This window comes from Urocitellus parryii, chromosome 5, assembly GCF_045843805.1.
Source record: "Urocitellus parryii isolate mUroPar1 chromosome 5, mUroPar1.hap1, whole genome shotgun sequence".
NCBI classification, from domain to species: domain Eukaryota; kingdom Metazoa; phylum Chordata; class Mammalia; order Rodentia; family Sciuridae; genus Urocitellus; species Urocitellus parryii.
Genome location: NC_135535.1, coordinates 130,143,829 through 130,149,260, shown reverse-complemented (window position 1 = coordinate 130,149,260; position 5,432 = coordinate 130,143,829).

Below are 5,432 nucleotides of genomic sequence, written 5' to 3'. Positions count from 1 at the left end.
GTGTGCTTGATAGCGTTCAAACTGTACTACAAATCCAAACCTGGACATAGGGGTACTATGTGTCTTTGAAAACCATTCATTTCTGTGAATCGTTTTTATTTCTCCATCTATGGAACTAAAATTTGATGGATTCATTGGATTGATTTGAGGGAAAATGGGAAGAGAGACAAAATAACTATTTTAGTAAATCTTCCTGATCCTGAAGGATAGCACTCTTGATTTTCCTTAGGTGACTTAAAAGTTAAAACCCATCTGCCTTAAAGTTAAAACCCTGGCCTTCTGACTTGGCAACCCAACATGATGAAATACTTCGGAAGACTGTCGTCTGGTGCCGAGCTCTCCCTTGGTGATAAACACAGAATTCAGGCACATTCACCCACTTGCACGTAATACGATTTGCCTAATGTCCTCATCATTCCACCATCACAAAGTCAAACAATAATTTGGTTCTAACGTGGGTTTTGGACGTTGTTATGAGGACTGGACCAGCCTTTTGGCTTCCTTTTGTTGGCAGGTGTGGAGTCTCTCATCAAAGAACATTAGTGAAATGTGAGGACTTACTTAGGGGTTACATTGTGGGACATCTGTTCTTGGGCCTTGGGTCCCTGTGGGGTGTGGCCTGCTCAGCTGCCCACTACAGAGGGTGAGGGGAGCAGAGGAACCACTCTGCTTTGGGGCTGGGATGGGGGCTCATCGACATGGTGTCCCACAACCAGTTGGGAAAATTCAAAAAATTATAAAAATAGCAATTCTTCCTGTATCAAAAGATTCTTTTTATTGACTTCAACCTCACAGTTTAAAATAAGAATTCCACTGAATCAAATGATATTTACGGATGGCCCACTGCCTACCTGGTACTCTTAGCCACTGGGGGATGCAGCAGTAATTTGGACCAGCATGATTCCTTTCTTCAAAAGTGACCATTGAGTGGGTAAGAGGAACAAATGGATAATAAGGCAAGGAATTACACTATGTGCAACCATGGTGGAGGTACTCAGTGCTGACAGACTCAGTGCGTCAGGTAGGGCCAGGAGGTAGGGCATCAGAGGTAGTCTTCTGGAGGGCACAGTGTCTAAAATGGGGCATTAATACGTAGGAGGGAGTGAGAGGAGATGGTAAGATTGGGACCCATAGGAAATAGGCAGGAGAAGGTTGTAAAGTTAGGACCTAGAGGAATCAGACAAGGTTAGGACCAACAGGAAGTAGATGAGAAAAGGGTGTGGTTAGAACCCCCTCAGAAGTAGACAGGAAAAGGTTGAGCGCTCAGGACCCACAGGAAGTAGACAGGAGAAGGCTGGCAGGGAGAGGGTGAGGGTGGAGAGGGAAGGGAGCTTGGGAGAGAGGGTCTGGCCATCTGTGTTGGGTAATGAAACCCTCCAAAACCTAATGGATTAAAACAATGACAATCACTTTATTATCTCTTAGAGTTTTGTGGGTAAGGAATCTGAGAAGGATCCTGTCAGCCCATTTCTGGAGCTGGATAGGAGGCCGAGCATGTCTCCCTTTCTCCCCACATGCTCTCAGGGCCTCTCCAGGCCTTCTTTCCACTGTTCTGGTGTGAGCTTCTTTGTAGTTGGTGACCTAGGATGGTGGACTGCCAGTATGGTGGCTGGGGACTTCAAGGTTGTGTGTTCCTGGGGACCAGTGGAGTGGCGTGGTGTTTTGCCATCTTCTGATGGAGACATTAGAGCAGCGTGGACATAGGAGGAGCATGTGCAAAAGGTGTGGTCGGCCTAGAGAAGCTTGGGGTCTCAGGGAGCGGCAGAGACAGGCAGGCAGTGAGGCCAGGAAGCAGAGATCCGGCACATGGCCACCTTGCACTCTGCCCTCTGGAGCCCAGCTCTTTTCTGAGGTGATCAGGAACTTTCCGGATGAGGGTGGTGCTTTCGTCAGGACCCTGGGCTACCCTGGGGGAATGGTCTGTAAGGGAGATTGATTTGGGGGCAAGAGACTGGAGCAGTGGGGAGGCAGCTCAGGAGGCAGCTTGGACCACGAGGCAGAGTAGTCACTGAACTGGGCAAGGGAGGAAGCCCAGGGTTCGGGGCAGGCCCTGGAGCTGCTTCTCCCTCCACCACCCTCTGTGCAGTCAGTGCAGTTGCTCACCGTGACCAGGGGAGCACTAAGCAGACTCTCTTGCTCAGAGTCCTGAATCCTGCCCCTCACTCCCCTGGCTCTTTCTTCTGCAGGACAAGGTGGAGCAGAAGAGCCAGGAGTGGGGAGGGCATCTCCTTGAGGCTCTAGCCTGCTCTTGGATGTTTCAGTGGGTAAACGGAATGTATTGCACCAGGTAGAAGTCTTTTTGTTATGTTTTGTTTGCTTAGGATTGTGATAAATATACATAACCTAAAACTTACCGTTTTAACCATATTAAAATGTCCATTAAATGACATTAAATACATTCGTCACCATCCATCCCCAGGCTTTTAAAATTTTCCTCCAACTTAACTCTGTACCTATTAAAAAAGAGCTCCCCATCTCCTCTGGCCCCCCAGCTCCTGGCAACCACTTTCTCTGTCTATGAATATAACTGAGATATTTCTCTTAAATAAGTACAACCATACATTATTTGTCCTTTTGGGAGTGGCTTATTTAATTGAACATAATATCTTCAAGATTCATCCATATTGTAACATACGTCAGAATTTCCTTTTTTTTTTTTAAGGCTGAATGATACTATGTTGTATGAATGTGCCCTGTTTTGTGTATCTGTTCATCCATGATGGATGCTTGGCTTGTTTCCACCTTTTGGATACTGTGAATAATGCTGTGAACATGGATGGACAAACATCTAATTGAGTGTCTGCTTTCCTTTTTTTTAGTGTATATACTCCAGAAATGGAATTGCTGAATCACATGGTAATTCTATGTTTAATTTTGTGAGGAATTACCAAATTATTTTCCATAGGAGTTACACCATCTTACATTCCCACCAACAGCACACAAGGATTCCGGTTCCTCTGTACCATCATCAACACTTGTTATTTTCCATCTTTTCTTGTTGTTTTTATAGTAGCCACCCTAGTGGGTATGAGGTGGTATCTCTCTGTGGTTTGGGTTTACATTTTCCTAATGACTAGTGATGTTGAACATGGTCAAAAGTTTCCAATTGGGAGGCACTCTCCTTGTGGGAAAGTAGCATACTGGACCAACGGTGTAGGTGTGGTTACTGGGGAGGTCAGGATAGATGGGAAGCTCCATACAGTGGCTCGTTCCTGACATGGGAGGCACGATAGGCCTTAGTTGCAAGGGAGACAAGCTATGACACCTCTACTATGGCAACATGAGTGGGAATCTGCTGGAAGCCAACCATTGGAGTAACCCTTTACTGAACTTTCTGACACTTTCAGTTTTGGTCATCGAAGATATGGAGACGTTAGTGCCTCTGAGTTCTCCTTGCCCCCAGGCAAGATGGGCAGACCTCTGGATCTGGTAGCACCTTGCTTGTATGTTGGAGCCAGGTTTGGGACTGTGTGCTGGAGTGGCATTTATGAATCTGCATGCACCAGAATCTCGGGGAGCTTTTGTATCTACAGTGACCTTTGCCCAACACCTGGAGAGTCTGATGAGTGAATTGGGAGTGGGGCCTGGAACTGTTTTGTCAACAAGTGCCTTGGCGATTCTATAGCCCAGATAGGATTGGGCATCTTGATTGGGAATGGGCAGGTGAGGGAGGACTCGGCCAGACACCAGGTGGAAGGGAGGAGCCTTCTGCTCAGATTGCTCTGCAGAGGTGACACTGAGGAAGTCTATGCCAAACTTCACGGTGACAAGCTCTGGTGACATGGCCCAGAGTTCTCTTTATTCAGCTTTGACTTCATATCTGAATGATGCAGAAGATGCACCCAAACAAGTATGTCCAATTTTATGGTGCCAAGTTGAAATATTTTCTACATATAGAGAATTCAGGTTTTGCCACAGAGGTTCTCTTGTTTTTTTTGTTTGTTTGTTTGTTTTTGTTTTGTGTACTGGGGATTGAACCCAGGGCCTCACACATGCTAGGCAGGTGCTTAACTACTGAACTATAGCCCCAGCCCTTTTAATTTTATTTTGAGATAGGCTCTCACTAAATTGCTCAGCTGGCTTTGAACTTGTGATCCTCCTGCCTCAGCCTCCTGAGGAGCTGGGAGTCCAGGTAGGTGCCACCATGATGCATGTTCTCCCTGGTTAGAGTTCCTCTTCTAAATGCAAATGATTCTTCAATTATATGCATATGGTCAGCTCCCACTTGGATTTTTGGATCCTTGCCATTGGCTTACTGGAAGCCCAACATATAACCTAGTAAGATGAAAACACAGTTGAGAAGACTCTCAAGGTGATTTGCTGGTAGCATCCGAACAACTTCATTCTTGTTGCTTGCATCTCGGTAAATGACTGATGGGAACCAAATCTATGGGACAGTGACCTGCACTTCCAGCTGGTTGTCTGGATGCCTGACCAGGTGTAGTGAAACTTACAGGTATCAGGCTGTGGGGGAGCATTTTCATAATGAAATTCAGGCGTGGCCACATGGTCTGGGAAAACAGATATAAAACCCCGAACCCACTTGCAACCCAAAATATTGCTCAGAATCCCTCTATTTGAGTGATTCTGATCCATGCATCTGATCCTCATCCTCATTTGGAAATGATACCTCTGTGAATAGAAACAGGATGATGCAGTTTGCATGGTCCCCTAGGACTTATGGAGCACAATCCTGACAGCTGTTGGGGTTTTTAAACAAGGAGAGAGGTGCTTGTAAGCCCTTATCTTTTCCCAGAACAAAAATTAAGAGGCTTTAGCAGAGCTTCCACATAGAAGTCCAGGAAGACACGCCTACTTTGTTCCCCAGCAACACTGCCTACAGAGCTGGGGGGTGCCTGCACTAAGACCCTCAAAACCTCACAAGTGCAGGGTGGTTATCACTCAGCTCCCTCAAGTTGATTCAAATACTTTTCAGATACTTTCTTCCAAATCCCCAAAGACCAGGGACTTAGGAAACATACAGTCTCCTTTGGAATGCAGGGCACAGGGACAGATCACAAAATTAGGGCAGCTGGGACTTGCCTTGGTTTCCTTTGGCATTCTAGTGGGATGAAATCACCTCCAGATTCAGCAATGGCAAAGGCAGGTCCACAGACTGAAGGAAGTTCCACAGCACATCCCCACGATCCATTTTCTACCTGAGGACGACTTAGAAGACCCCTGTCCCCCACACTCACTAGGTACCTATTGGGAAGTGTAGCAGGCTTGGCCCAAAAATGCATGGACAGATGTTGAAGAAATAAGGTGGCTTCTGGGGCTACAGTAGACACTGGAAGCAGCTCTCTTCAAACATAAGGATCTCGTGTGGTCCATGGCTGCCATGGAAGACTCCATGGAAGGCCTGGAGGGTACAGGCTCTTTACCCGTTAGCCCAGACCACCCATCCACAGAAGAAAGACAAGGAGACCAGA